The 16,472-nt window shown below is 40.7% G+C and overlaps 1 protein-coding gene across 1 annotated transcript in view; it reads left to right on the forward strand.

Moving 5' to 3' along the window:
• DHRS7 (dehydrogenase/reductase (SDR family) member 7) overlaps positions 1-16,472 on the forward strand; it is a 39,235-nt gene that overhangs the window by 625 nt on the left and 22,138 nt on the right. The gene's annotated exons all lie outside the window — the stretch shown is intronic.

Here is a 16,472-nt window from a genome sequence, read left to right on the forward strand (position 1 = left end):
CCAGCAAGCCAGGGTTAAGTCATGGGGCTGGGGAGTTTTGAAGGTGGAGTGGGTGCGATGAGGAGTGCTTTTAAAGGGAGGATTAGGGATGCATAGCAGTTTTGAGGCTGTGAAGAAGGAATTGACTACAGAGAGAGAGATACTGAAGAGGGCTGGGGAAAGGTGAAGTGGGTACTTAGCTAAAGAATCTGTAAGGTTGTCTACTGTAGGTAGTTTATACATCGTTAACAGCAATCAGAGCAAACAGCCATGCGTTAAGGTATCCCTAAAGTGAATGTTTGGAAAGCACTCAAATTGCTGGGTATGTTCCTCTAGCCATTGGAGATAACGATCAGTGCAGCTTCAACACGAGTGTGCCAACGACTGAAGGGCAGTTAATTGAGGGCTTTTGAGCAGATAAGACCTACAAAAACAGCAAAGCCCTACCCGGAGATAGCTAAAAAAGCTGTGACAAATACAACAAAACCTCGTCGTTGCAGGGCGGCTTTCCTGTAATGGATAAATTGACTGTGTTTCAGTGTCATTACAAAATCTCCAGTTTCCATTGCTGACTGTGACTGAATGGTATGTTTGGAGCCCATCTCACTGTATCCATCCTAATCGTGTTTGTTAGCATGATACTGAACACCACTCAGTACTGCTCCATATGTTAACTGTTTCAGGCCTTTAAACTGTAGTTAAATACGGCAAAGTGTGTCAGTGGAAACAAACCTTTAGGGAGATTTAAATGCAAAATATTCTGAAAATATGTTGCGGGGGAGAAGAATGTATGCAGCATATTCCACAATGAAAGGGAGATTTTGGAAGGTCATGGAGTAATTCCCGTAATCTTTGTCAATGCAATTTTGAATTTCCTCTTGGCATCCAAAGACAATTAGTTACAATTTTGATACAGTTCAGATTTTAAAAACTGCATTTCTCCCCCCTACCCCCCAAAAAAACCCAACCCCAAACTTCTGCAATATACAGGCAAGGCAGTGATTATTCAGAATTGTTCCTGCAGGCATGTGCCATGCTTCAACCTCTGCGCTTAACCATAAATTTAATATTTCACCCTTCTTTTCCACTTTAATAAATCTCTTCTAACATTTTGAATTATAGGCAACTGTGGATTTCATTTAGATTCTATGTAGCGTTACCTACAGCTGGGGTTTTGTGTGTGTGTGTTTTTTTTAAAATACAAGTGAAAGAAAACATGGCCCAGCTTTTTTTGTGATGCCCTAGTTTTAAGCTGCAGGAATGTAATGACAGCAGAGAGTTTGCTGCTGTCATTTTCTATTTATATGTTTTTCTTGGGAAATTGGATGGAGTCAAATTACCACAGTATTTTTCTTAAAGTGTAACTTTTATTTAGTTTGCTAGTTTTGCCTGGCCTTTTGTACTGACAATGGTAGTAAATATATTGTACAAGAAATTCAAACATCACTTTTAAGTAAAACAACTATGGTTAACGTATGCTGCGACTATGCATATTTGTAGGTAGTGACTACATCTCCCAGCATACAACTCTTTTATTTTCCCTTTAGCTCTTGATCAAGATGGGTTACCGCTGATTGGGACTTGTAGTCACTAGAGTCATTAGCACCACAGTCAAGAAGGCAGTAACAAGAACCACGGGGAAACTCTTTCAACCGTGCATCATAAAGCATGACTGAATTCTTGAGAAGAATCATATTTCACTGTTTGGAACAAGAAATTTCTATTAGCATAATACAACATATTTAAAATGATGTGCTGTTGTTCCACAGGATATTTTTAGAGCATATAGTTTTTGAGAATTTTTTTTCTGCTTCCTGTTACAGCTTTAAAAAAGTCTTTAGATGGATGGTATTTGCCATGAGTATTTAAAAAAAAATATCTATGTATCTGAATAAACAGATATTTACTACCTATGCACTTCTCCACCAATGCCTGGTTATTGCAGGCATGAGGATGATTTTGTCCAATGTATTTACTGAAACTGTCAATTTAGAAAATTCTACACTTTGTCCAACTAAGCTGTTCCCAATGACATCATTTCCCATAAAAAGAGAATATGGGATTGTAGTTGCTACTGGGATCACATGGCAATTTAACTGTGTTTTGGAATCAGTTTCCACCGTAATGGCCATATTCTGTGCCAGTCTGCTGTAATCTCTGCCTGTTGGTATCGCCCAATGCTCCTTTTAACTCTTCAGTTTTAATACCTGATGGTTAAACTTCCTTTATTATAAGGTATATCATGAGGTATCAGGATTTTGTTTCTATGTTGCTTAAACAGGGGGCATTTAGTACAAATATTAACTGTTGTGTTGCAGGATTTAGATTTCTTGACCCCTAAGTGAAAAAGCTGTTATTTCAGTATCTCATGTGTAGTTTATTCAAAAGGGCAGGAAATCAGAGCCTTTTGGTTTCAGCTTCCCTTACTTATCATCCCTGCTTCTCTTATTGCCTACCACAAATATTTGATGTAGATGGGAAGTTATGTATTTATTTGAAGTTACTCTGCAGCCTAAAAAGCTGGTAGACTGTGTTTTTTTTTTCTTTGGAATAGGATTTACCTTTGTTCAGCAGAGAGAGACAAGCACCTTCAGATGATCATTCCTCCCGCGCTTACATTGGTGTCTAAAGCAGGTTGGGCGAGTTGCCTTCTGAAGGTGACTTCTCTCCCTGTAGTTTCTGTGACTACAGAAGTTGAGATGACCACCTAGACTAAGCCCTGACTTTTTAGATGGCTAAAATGAATTCATTACCTGTGATGCTTAGAGATTATCTAATAGAAATCTTCATATTCATGATATGTGTGGCCTGTAATAGTGTGATCATGAACTTGCCAGAACTTTATACTTGGCTTGTGAAGTACTGATGACCTGCCCAGTCTCCTCCAGTGGGCTGTGCCTATTTTTGGAATCTAAAAGCCAGCTAAATGACTATGCTGTAGGCTTTACGTCTTCTTGGTACTATTCCTGCAGCACCCTGGTGTGATGACATCTGTAGGTATCTGCTCAGGCAGCTGTGCCATTGGGAACTCCATAAAATGCCAGTACTGTAGCTATGATTAATAATCACGTGATGTTTAAATCATCAAAAGCGCACACCTAGGGTGTATCCTGTATCCAAACTGAATTTATCTGAAAGATGTCACAAAGACTTTGGTCTTTTGAAGAACACCATATGCAAATGTCCCACATTCTGGAAATGCAGCAGTTCTGAGATAATTCACTTTCTGCTGGAGTCTTAAAAAGTGCTATGCAAACTGCCACGCTTTGGCCCCTCTGAGGTGAGATTTATGCTCTCCTGGTAGCTTTCTAAAACAACATTCAAACAGTGAGAATATTTGTTAAAAACAAATGCTTGTAATTTTCAGTCTACAAAATTTGATACAAAATCATTAGGGCATCACAGTGTGGTTTTCTATTCTAGTTGTAAGAGACAAAAAGCAATGCTTGGTCATGAGTTTTATTTTTCTGGTGAGAATTTCCTCATAGAAATAATCAGCAATTCAGGAAAAATCAGCAAAAGCAAAGTACAGTAAAGACCTAAATATAAAGAGAGGGAAAATCGTTTTATGCTGAAAATTAATATAAAGCTTTATTCTAGAACATTGTTAGTATTTTTGGACCGCCATTTTTCTCCTACTTTTTTGTATAGGAAATATGGGAAAAGCATGGCACCCCCCAATCTCTACAAAAGTCCAAAACCTACACAAAGTAAGAAGACAAAAATTCAGGCATCTCAGGAAGATAAATGCAATTTGTCAAGGGTTTCACAGCCCATCTGCAAATCACCTGCATTTCACATAGTTCCCGTAGCAAAACATCACTGAAGACCTGGTGGCCAGGAAAATTTGCTTTTCACGTGAAACAGGGAAATTAAAAAAGAACGTCAGTCTAGTCTACAAGCATTTTAAAGAAAATGAAAAATGAGAGAAACGAGAACACTTTAAATGTTGATTTTTTTTTTCTCCCTCCCTTTAGAACCTCATCTGCCTCAGTAGTTGAAATGGAAAAGTCTTACTAGAAAGCCTGCGTGTCCTGAACCTGTTACATAAAAAGGGACAAAATGGACATATTTGATGTGTGAAGAGGTACCGGCACAGCATTCCAGGGTACGCCAATTCTTTGTGGCTCCTGTGCTATCTACCAGATTAATGATGGTACCATGTAAATGGAATCATTGGGACCTGCTGCATTACTCTTCGGAACAGAAACCATGAAACAGCTTAAAGCAATATTAGTAGAAACTATAAGTGGATCTGAAGTGTTCTAAAGACTGGGGTAAATTCACACATGACAGAACTCCGGGACAGGTACCTTTCTACAGTTCTTTCCAACCTGAGGGGGATACACTTTATTGAATCTTCATCTGTCAGTGGTGAATGCTTACACCGTCTTTGTGTTCCATTGCTGAGAGTCTAATTTTCTTTACAAGATCTTGTGCCATAAGACAAGCTGTGACGCAGAGAACAACCAGAATATTTTATCAGCTAGGCTTAGGCTTGTTCTGTTCATTAGATGGTTCTTCTGTTTTAAAAATGTGAGGTTATATGTAAGTTGCTGTTTTCATTTACTATTAGTAGTCTGTGCAGGAAGGCTTGTATCCTCACTGAAGTCAGTAACGAAGCTTCCATTGACCTTAGCATTGCAGGATCAAACCCTTAGTCATTAGCATGTTTTAAAAACGGCTGTTATCCCAGCCAATTTGAACGGGCCTGCCTGCAATTGTCAGTTGTTTAACCTAAAAATTAGTTTAGCAATCACAGCTAAAATTACGTGTCAGACTGTTGATGCATAAGAATACTTCATACTGAGTCATCAAGTGTCTTATGATGCTCTTAGAGTTTTATAATTATTGACATTCAAGCAAGAGATTCTGAAATTCGATAGACTGGAATTTCCACATGTGAAGGCGATTAGTTCTGATGAGAGGATAAGATTTATATTCTGTAAACTCTGTTTTTGTGTTACTAGTCCTTCCTTAAACAGCCGGATCTAGTCGCCTTCTTTGTACAACCAAACACAACTTACTTTTTGCTACATTCATTCATATAAAACTGCTCAATCAATTGTACCTTTTAACAAGCCTGTTAGCTGGGACACAGCTGAGGAGATAATTTTTTTTTTGTATCAATTAAACAGTTAAATGAAACTAAAAGCAACATGTCAGAATCAAATAGCCAAGGTGTGAAAATACATATTTGAAATCTGAACATCGCTTAGTATTTTGCAAAATAGTTTTTCCACAGTACCAAGGATTCTGGAGAGTCCGGGATTTAAAGGATAATCCTGTTCTGGAGCTGGATTTTGCCACTTACACCCTTTTTCCTTGACAACGTAACTGAAGTTTAAATTTAGTTTCATTACATAGGTGCTGATCTGGTGCGACTGTAAAAAGTAAATACATTGTTTCCTGTTTGCTGGTGTAAGGCACATGATAAAAATGGATATGAGGTCATAAGCTATATGTGGTAGTTTTCTTAAGGAAGCAAAACAAGGAGTAATTTGGATTTTTAGCATTTTTATGACAACCCTCACACCCCCTGATAGTCTTGTGTTTCTTTGGGGATGGTGCAAAGCAATAAGGGCCATTATGAAAAGAAACTTTTGTGCAGTTCAAACTTAGAGTTTCAGGGGGAGAAACCTATCAGGGAAGGAAAATCTCATATTGCAGGTCACATTAGGATAAGTTCTTTTGCAGAAAATGGAAGTGCAAGTAATGTGGTGCAGCTTAATATCAGAGTATTACTCAAAACATGGATGCTAATTGGAGATAATCCAAGTCTCCACCCTAAACAGAAAGTTATCCTTCCTTCTCAGGAAATTTCAGTTAATCCAATGGATTAGGAGTCCAACTACTTCTTGAGAGATTTGGGAATGTGTTTTGGATCATAGAATGAATCATAGAATGGTTTGGGTTGGAAGGGACCTTAAAAATCATCTAATTCCAACCCCCCTGCCATGGGCAGGGACACCTCCCACTAGACCAGGTTGCTCAAAGCCCATCCAGCCTGACCTTGAACACCTCCAGGGATGGGGCATCCACAACTTCCCTGGGCAATTTGTTCTAGTGTCTCACCACCTTCACAGTAAAAAATTTCTTCCTTATACCCAAACTGCATCTGCCCTCTTTCAGTTTAAAACGATTACCCCTCATCCTATCACTACACTCCCTGATAGAGTCCCTCCCCATTTTTCCTGTAAGCCCCCTTTAAGTACTGGAAGGCTGCTATAAAGTCTCCCTGGAGCCTTCTCTTCTCCGGACTGAACAACCCCAACTCTCTCAGCCTGTCTTCATAGGAGAGGTGCTCCAGCCCTCTGATCATCTTTGTGGCCCTCCTCTGGACCTGCTCCAACAGGTGCATGTCCTTCTTGTGCTGAGGACTCCAGAGCTGGATGCAGTACTCCAGGTGGGGTTTCACCAGAGCAGAGGGGTAGAATCACCTCCCTTGATCTGCTGGCCATGCTTCTTTTGATGTAGCCCAGGATGGTGTTGGCTTTCTGGACTGCAAGTGCGCATTGCCAGGTGATGTTGAGCTTCTCACTAACCAGCATCCCCAAGTCCTTCTCCTCAGGGCTGCTCTCAATCCATTTTCTGCCCAGCCTGTATTTGTGCTTGGGATTGCCCTGACCCATATGCACTTGGCCTTGTTGAACTTCTTGAGGTTGGCACGGGCCAACCTCTCAAGCCTGTCCAGGTCCCTCTGGATGGCATGTCCCTTTCCCTCCAGCATGTTGACTGCTCTACACAGCTTGGTGTCATCAGCAAACTTGCTGAGGGTGCACTCCATCCCACTCTCCATGTCGCCAACAAAGATGTTAAACAGTACCGGTCCCAGTCCCACCCCTGATGAACACCACTCGTCACTGGTCACCTCTTGGACATCGAGCCATTGACCACAACTCTTTCTTTTAAGAATTTGAAATGTTTGTTTTCTTGCTTGTTTTCATTCATTGTAATATATTAGTCATGTATTTATTAAGATAAATCTATGTTTCCATTATATTTGTGTGTGCAAAAGCATACGTTATATTTTTACACACTTCTTTTTTGCATTTTTTAACCTTTATAGGAATAATTAAAATAATTGGGCAGTATTTGGCACTATGGTGCCATATTTTAATTACTGCCTTATGTTGTTCAAAATAAATAGTATAATCCCGTGTAAGAGACAAGATAAGGAAGAGTAAAAAGGCTTGTCTTACAAAGATGAGAAAAATAAGGTGAAAAAGGGAAAGCATTGGCAACATTAATTCACAGCAGCCTGCTGAAAACGGGAATGGAATCATTAGCTCACTCTACAGAGGTCACAAGATTGCCATTCTATGACATAAATTTCAATTAATATAGACAGTGTCTCAACATGAAAGTGGCAGCTGACCCGAGCTGAACCCAATTCAGATGAGAGGCTCGTTACCAATAGCAGTTAGCAAACAGGAATTTTCCTGCAAGTGCAAACTGAAAAGCGAAGTTACGTACCTGCAGAGCACTGAGCAAACACTTTGTTCTGCTGCTAACGCCCCAGGTAGAATTTGTGAATGCTCAAAGATAGCGGTTGTGGAATGCTTCATTCTTGTCTCGATGCGAAAGCAACCTACTGAGAAACCCACAAGAAAAAAACACCAGCACCCTGATGCAATTTCTAATGCTGTCTACAAAAATGAAGTTTATGATCTTTTCTGAATGTGAATCCTAAAAGCATTGAAGTTGATCCAATGCCTTTCAAATTAAACTCAAGATTCCCACTGACCTCAGTGAGTCTGGATTGGGTTTAAATTTCCTATTTGTTCGGGGAAGCATTAGTACTGTCAAAAAGACTTTCATCAGTTTAAGCTGGATTAATGATACGGTAGCCATTTATCATAAAATCATAGAATAATTTTGGTTGGAAGGGACTTCTGGAGGTCCTCTCATTCAACTTCTGGCTCAAAGCAGGTCCAACGAGATGGGGTTGCTTAGGTCTTTGTCCAGCTGAGTTTTGAATATCCCTGAGGATGGAAATTCCACCGCTCTGGGCACCTGTTTCTGTGTTTCCAATCAGAATTTCCCATGTTGCAATTTGTGTCTGTTGTTTCTTGTCTTATCACTACGTACCTTTGAAGAGTCCGCAGTTGAAGACAGTGATGCAATCTCCTCATACCCTTCTCTTCTTACAGCTGAACAGAGGTGGTCTCTCTTCATCTTGGTGGCCCTCCACTGCACTTTCTCCAGTATGTTGAAGAATTTACTTACCCAGGAAGGACTAGGAGGTTGCTTAAACAGCTTCGATTTAAATACTTGTGGCTAGTATCTTGCCTGTTGCTGTGTCATATAAAATGCTTTTCAACATCATTAAAAAACTCAGCTGTGCAAAATAAAATGTTACTATCTTTTGCAACTCTCCTAAACCTCTCTGGGTCAACACCTGTGCGACCATACCCAGAAAGCTGATGGATCCTCAACAAAGCACCTGACTCCTTGCACTGAGGCTTAATGTCAAGTAAAAGTTGATTTCAGAAAGTGGAATAGGTGAAATGCTTGTCAGATCACGCACACATCTTGGGTTTATGTTCCTGTAGATTTTAACTGAAACTTCTTGCAGCATACCGTCCTATACACCTTCGAAGAGGAACAGGGACAGCTTCCAGACAGGCCCACCACATCTGCCTGATCCTGGGCAGCGCAGGAAACATTTTTAAATGTTGGTAGTAGTTAGAGCAGTCTTAGAGCTACTTTGTCTTGGTTTTGGTTACCAGAAAGGGACCATTGGAGCTCCAGGTGCATCAAACTTACCCTCTCCCAACACCAGCATGTCCTATCCTTGAGCTGATTAAGAAAGCACTGTGCTCTGATTTGCTCCTCTGACATCCAGGGATTTTCCCAGATGAATAATTAGATCAGCTCTTTGTTTATGGTGCTGCTGGAATGGAAGCTAATATTTACCCACTGTATCTCCTACCTCCTTAAAATATGTACTATCTAAGCAGGACTACTGCCCGTGACTTTTGCTAACCAAGATACACAGAAATAAGAATTTCCCCAGTAGCATATGCTTCTAGAGCTCCTTACATAATACCTTCATTAAAATGCCAATCACAGTGTTCTGCTAAGAGCCAGGTCAGACTGTGATCGGCTTTTTAGGCCATGTTCACTTTTGGACTTCTTGCCTGAGAAATTCCACAGGTTCACATGCTTGATTATGCAATTATTTTTTTGAATTCATTAAAAAAAATTCCCCCTGGGCTCAGTTTACAGCCCCAAAGCTGATCTTCTTTGGAATTTATATTCTGACAGTAAAAGGTTTAGAAACAGAAATCTGGATTTTTCTCTTAAAAACAATGGTTGTTAATGAAAATTCTCTGATATTTTGTGTTTTGCTTTGGGAAGACCAGCAGAGGGTGCCTGAGCTAGAGAGCCAGCCCCGTCCCAGATTTGTGCTGGAATTGTTAACAATATGAGTGTAAAAAAAGAAAGAAACTTTAATTTAGTGCTCTATTAAAACCAAAGAGAAACACATTAATGCAAATGAAGGGAAAATAACTGTCTGAGGAAAACTGCACTATTAAAAGACTGTCAAAAAAGCAGTACTAATAATTAAGGAAAAAAATAGTTTGGGGATTAGGAAAGGAATTTTAGTTTTCTGATTTTGTCATTGGCTAACAGCTACTACAGGGCTGTTTCCCTGAAGTATCTTTTCATGGATTCTGGCTGACTATAGCGGGTGCTCAGGGAGACAAAGCTCTGCAGAATCAGCCTTTTGGGCACCACCTTCTTTTCCTCCTCCTGTCCCTCACTTAATATTAAATGTTGCAAGGGAGAAAGTTTTCAGTGGTTCCCCGCATGAGTAGATTTTTCGGTATTAGTGCAATGAGGGAGGCTAAGCAGAAAGAAACCTTTCTGGATTAATCACAACAGATTTAAATCAAATAAATATTTTTATACATATCTATATATTTATTTGGAAAGTTCCAGATGTGGAAAGGGGGCCCAAATCTTGAAACCAAATCTTGACCTTGAAACCCAGCCCAGGATAGTAGACAGAGAACAGGGATCTAAGAATCAGAATGTAGGTGTCACTGATAGTGTCTTCCTCTTCTTCACCATTGGAAGAGTTTTTTTTCTATATCAAGAAAGCAAGAAAGCTTTTTTTTTAAAGAAAAACATGAAATACTTGCTTTCTCTCACTTATCCAGATGTGATATATTTATATGACAATGAGTGTTCAGCTATTTTCTAGCCTTACCTATAGCTATTTCTCTGAGGAGGTACTTCATATATTTGTATCTTGACTTCTTCTAATAATTAATTTGAATAATCATGAAGAATTACATAGTACTAATGTCACACAAGCAAAATGGCATTATCATCAAGTGGAGTTTTGTTCAAATAACATGAACATGTTCTGTATTTTTGTTATTTATATAAACACGTGATTTAGTCACATCCCTTAATGTAAACTAAAGAAAGTATGTTATGAAAAAGAAATGGATAATACAACTTAAGGAGTCTGGGTTCCATCACTGTCCCATCATGATAAACAAATCTTATCTTCACATAAATGGCCCATCTCCTGCAGAAAATGTTGGAGTTTTTCTGGATTTCTCTTTTAATTATTTCTCTGAGTAAAAGTGCTTTTAACATCAATAAACAGGAAAAGAAGTCCAAGCAGCGTGGTCTAGAGGAATGAGCAGGCAGGCAGTCCTGAGTAAAATTCAACCTCATGTGAAGGGCACATCTGGAACGCTTAAGTCACATTCAAATATCCAAGTAGGTCAGTGAGGGAGTCTTGATGTGCAGGAGCTCTTTGCCCTTTAAAAGGTAACATGTCCCTTTTAAACAGATACAGTTAATGTAGGTGTCAGTAAAAGCACCACGCTGGGCACTTTGCAAACAAAAAGCGAAGCCAAGTGGTCTATAATCTAATTGAAAAGTCATGGATGTGAAGTTTGGAAGAAGGGCAGGGCCAAGTGTAGCTGCAGGTGGCTGGGATCACCCCAGAGTTTTACAGCTTCAAACACAAGTGTCACATCAGGTAGAGGGTAGAAAACGGCTCTCACTTCTTATATTGTCGAAATCCTTACAGGGGACGCCACAAAAAGACACTGACCAACAACCAGGAGTCATCTACTTCTGTGTCTGAAGATGCTTCCTATATTTGTCCTGTCTGGCTGAGTAAGAATTGTCTTGCCACTGTGTATTTTTATTTTACTATTGTGTATTTTTCTGTGATTCTCTGTTGTTATCAGATGTTTGTCTATGTATTTTTTTTCTGAGGGAGGAAACAGCAAGGTGTAGGGAGGAGAGAGGAGGAAAGAATGATTTACTCACAGTTACACCAGTTTAACTTAGGGTTTGCTTAACCAAACAGTTGCAAAGACTTGAGTAACCATCTTTGCTGTGTTTTTGCTAGTAAGTAAAACAATCTGTGGACTTTCTAGTCCTGAGACCAACTGGCCTGACCTGGCTTATGTCTGTAGCTGATGCCCCTCAGACATACCCCACATTCTTTGGGACAGTGTTTGTGGGCAGAGCCATACCATGAACAACAGTAACAGTTTTAGAAGTACGGATGATCACATGCCAGTGTATGACTCCACGCCTTGGCTGTGTTTGACTTACTGGTATAGATGTAGCTTATTCTGGCAAAAAAAGCGATTTCTCTGATTTGCTTTCTATTGCTTGGGAACAGGTTGTACGAAACTGTAATGCAGTGGCCAGGAAGGCAGTACCAACAGTTTTATTTACTGTGTTAAAAATGGATAGAAGACACAGTAGTTCAACTTGCCCTAATTAGAACTAGTCTCCCGAGTTTTAAACTGCTGGGAGCTCACACACAAAACCTTCGCTAAACAGACTGAAATGAAATGGATGCAAGGAGTAAGTAAAATTTAGGAGAGAGCTGAAGGAAGGAAAGATGGAAGTTGTTTCCTTCAAGTCTGTCTTTAAGTGGCCTGAGTAAGAAGGCAGGCAGAAGGAGCTAAAAACATGAAGACTGAACAATGTGCTAAAAGCTGAAATGAGAGGAGATTAGGGTAGCTAGGAATGCAGAGGCTTAAGTGCACAAAAACTCAGACTTGAACTCAAGACAGTAATTCTGATGCAGAAAGCAGGCAGCTTGTGCTCTTTGTAAGCAATAGGAAACATTTCACTGACATAGCGACAGCAGGATCGTACCCCAAATCAGCGTCAGATCAAAATGATTCCCACATTTAAAAGCCTCAAATTGATGTCCCTTACCTAGGATCATTTTTGAAGTTTTAAGTTTTCAGTAAATGTTATTACAAAAGATATAACATTTTCTTAAATAATAATTTGCGGTTAATCCAGATATAAAATAAAAACTATAGAAAGACAGATTTATGTGAGAAGTATTTTTGCCACTCTGTTACATTTACATGGGACTGTCTTTGCCTGGATGTATGTTTGATTGTCTCTTCTTCTAGCAAAACTAAACCATATGGCATAGGTAACATTCTGAAGCATGATAGCACGGAGTCAAAACTGGCCTTACTTCACTTGCACTTGTTTTATGACGGGTTCTCCCTAAAATTTTGTTTTTCTAAACAGAGCAAAGAGCTCTTCTCCTTAGAAGCTGTTCCGTTTGCTCACAGTGGAAAATACAGGAAAAGGGAATATAGTGCTGCTTTACTTATTGCTATCCATTTTAATGTGATTGTACCCACATAAATAATTTAGTGAAGTAAGAGCATTTTTGAAATCTGTTTTACACAGACACTGAAATAATCTCAGATAATTGCAGTGGAACTTTATTTACTCTAACATGGATCAAAGAAATTGCATCACAGTACTGTGGAAAATATTCACACCCATGCTCTCAGAGTATTATTACCAGGGCTAACATCAAGTCATTTGAGGCCCCCTTGTGAACATTCAAAGAGGAAGCACTTCACCCATAAATGTGTGAAAATTTACTCATTTTATAGAATCATAGAATCACACAATGGTTTGGGTTGGAGAGGACCTTAAAGATCATCTAGTTCCGACCCCCCTGCCATGGGCAGGGACACCTCCCACTAGACCAGGTTGCTCAAAGCCCCATCCAACCTGGCCTTGAACGCTTCCAGGGATGGGGCATCCACAACTTCCCTGGGCAACCTGTTCAACTGCCTCACCACCCTCGCAGTAAAGAATCTCTTCCTTATACCCAAACTACATCATCTCACTTTCAGTTTAAAACCATTGCCCCTTGTCACTGCAGGCCCTGGTAAAAAGTCTGTCTCCATGTTTCTTATAAGCCCACTTTATATATTAAAAGTCCACAATAAGGGGTCTCCTCAGCACCTTCTCTTCTCTAGGCTGAGCAACCCCAACTCTCTCAGCTGTTCTTCATAGGAGAGGTGTTCCAGCCCTCTGACCATTTTCATGGCCCTTCTCTGAACCGTCCATGTCTTTTTATGCTGGGAGGCCCTGTAGCTCCACACAGTACTTGAGGTGGGGTCTCACCAGAGCAGAGAGGGAGAATGTGGGCTGCAAGTGCACATTGCCAAGTTACGTCCAATTTTTTTGTCCACCAGAATCCTCAAGTCTTTCTCCGCAGGACAGCTCTCAGTCCATTTATCCCCCAGTTCCACTGTGCCCTTGCACTTTTGCGCAAGATCTTCTCAATACTGCACAACTGGAGAGAAGAAAAAAATAGAAACAGCAATCTAATCAGACACTTCTTTCTGCCTTACTGCTTTGGAGACAGAAGGAACCTTATCTTGCTTTTATTTACATTAAGTGTATCAATATAATTTGTGTAACTCTTAAGAATACGGCACATTATCATGCTATGTGCTGAGTTTAATTGATCTGTTATCTGCTGCCACAGAGTCAACACGGGGAACCTCAGCAAGGTTCACAGCAGGGTGTGGAGCAAGACTGTGACCTCCCACATTGGTAACTATTTCTCATGTTGTTTTCAGAGCCTGTACTTCAGCTTTACATTGGCTCTTGCACTTCACAACCGCAGTTAAGTACTTTGTATAGATATCAGAATATGTTTACTGAACTCCAAAGTGCTGTCTGCACCAATCCCAGCACAAAGTGCAACAGAACTGTCATTCGTTCTGGTGATGTTCAGGTTGACTTTGGTTGACTTTTAAAAACTGCTAGCAGTAATGGCCTCTGCAGGAAGTGAAAATTAGCTTCTTGGGTGGAAACTAAGTTCAGGCATTAGAAAGAGAAATATTTTACGTTTTCCTTGGGAATTTAGATGTTAGTCAAATCCAAGGGCTTTGTTATGATGTGATCTTTTAAGAGATGTTTCGCTTTGCTTTGGTACTTTGTCATACAGCTCTTCTCTATGTAGTTGCTGGCTCTGAAGCAACACAAAGAGTGTATGCTGCTGTCAACACTCAAAGTTGTACTTCCAGCAGGAAAGTCAGAGCACTGCTGGCCATCAAGGTGAGACTGGAAGCTGGCAACCCGGGACTGCCATCAATCTTTTGCCAGTTGCTTTGGGGTTGAGAAGAAATCTCGCAGCCTGGCATGATGCACATGTTTTACAGCAGCTATATGTAAAAGGTGCAGCCTGTGGTAGCTGTACTGCTTTTTAGCTGGTGGGGATCTCAAAAGAAATCTTTTTAATAGACTACGGTATGTATAATTAAGATAATTCCTTAAGTATATTTATCTATCATTAAGATAACACTAATGAGATGAGCATATTTACTTCTTATAAGTTGGAAAACAGCAAGAATGGACATTAGCTTGTAAACGACCTTGCAACTTCTTCCAGTGCTCTCCTTGCCACGCTCAATCTGACACTGAGCATGCCTTCATGCACCAAGCAGGCACTTTATGCCTGTCTTGGCAATCTTGGGGGTAGGGAGTAAAATCCCCACTGATGGCAACTGTGCAAGTGTACAAATACACAAGAACCATGTAACGGAACTTTTTTCTGAACAGGAAAAATCTGTTTTACTCAGTTTTGTTGTAAAAGACGGGCTGAAGCCTGGAGTTACAGAATAAATTCTCACCACTCATCAGTCATAGGATGCTGGGACTTCGCGAGCTTCTCCTACGCATCTTTTCTGTGCTCAGTCTGAGCTGCTGTATACCTGTGTCTTTGGAGGTAGCCGGGAAAATCCCCACTGGGAATATACTATACAGGTGCAGTGTATGTCTTCTTCCAACGTTATACTGCCTATTCTGGTGTGTTGTGGTGCAAAGCTCCACAATCATGTGTGCACCATCTGCATTTTGCACAAGGAGGAGATAAGTCCCAGAAAATGTTTTACCAGAGCTTATAAAGATCTGGCAGGGATGGACAGCTGAACTTTGCAATGAGAAAATTTGTTCATCATGCCCTAATTTTCCACTGGAAAGTAAGAAAAATTGTTTAAATTACTTGCTATTTATTTATATGATTTGTGTTTTGTGTGGCATTAAGGTTCCATTGTGTTATGAATTGCACTAACACAAAATAGTTATCAACTAAGTAAAACGAGAGAAAACAGGGAAATACAAAGAATATATGTAACCATGATGTATAACTGTGAACAGCCACAGTTCCTGTGATAGTCTTCCTTCATAACATCCAAAGGCCTGTTTCTATTCTGAAACACAACAACCATTTAATTAGTGATTGGTTTGGACACAATTGAGGATAGGTGCTATTTACAGAAACAAGAGTATCTTGGAAATGTATTTTTATTTTTCTGTCACCTTTCCCTTGTTGTATGGATTAGGTTCTGACTGATTTGCTAAAAAATCAGCCAGAACCTACCGCTTTAAAGGTAGACCATGGCTGTGTTTTGCCTCAAAAAGCTGTAATGCAAATTTTGTGGCCGTTCAGGTGGTGATTCATGAATCCTTTGGTCAGAGGTGGAGCTGGGACAGACTGGGCCGCCGTGTGCGGTAAACACAGCCATCCCGTGCTAAGATTTCTGATATATCAGGGGCCTCAGCCCATGAGGTTTGGGGAACAGGGTCTATGTGTCCCTCTGAACAACCATGTGGCCTGTCCTACGTAAGCTCTGCATGCGTTTGTGTCAAGTGTCTGGCAAGGAGGCAGAAATTATTATGGGTTCCTCTTCTTCTATCTGTACCTCCTGCTGCGACAGACTTCGAAACATCAAGGTAGTAAGAACAGTGTTGTTCCTCTGCACATACGGTGAAGAGCTGTAGACGGGAGCGATGTGATGTCCAGAAATGCCCACAGGCCCTGGGTGTTTAGCACTCGTGGGTATCCAGCACCACCGATTTCGGAGCCCAGGGTTTCAACCAAAGGTTTGAAATGTTGGGCAGAGCGGGCGTACGTGAGAACTGGCCTGGCCTCGGCAGGCAGTGCAGGGGGAGGCATGGCCATGAGCAGCATGACTTCAGACACTGGGGCGGGGAAGGCCTCCATAGCTGCGGCCTCCTCCACACCGGAGGCCGTGGGGTCTGTGACAGGAGTGGGGGGACATGCTGCTGGGCCGAGGGCCGCTGGGCAGCTCCGGGGTGGGAGGGAGGAACGGCTGATGTCCCCGTGAGGCTCTCCTCAGGAAGGCTGGCACTGTTTTTTTTTTTTT

This window comes from Charadrius vociferus, unplaced genomic scaffold (assembly GCF_000708025.1).
Source record: "Charadrius vociferus isolate BGI_N301 unplaced genomic scaffold, ASM70802v2 scaffold308, whole genome shotgun sequence".
Classification (NCBI taxonomy): Eukaryota; Metazoa; Chordata; class Aves; order Charadriiformes; family Charadriidae; genus Charadrius; species Charadrius vociferus.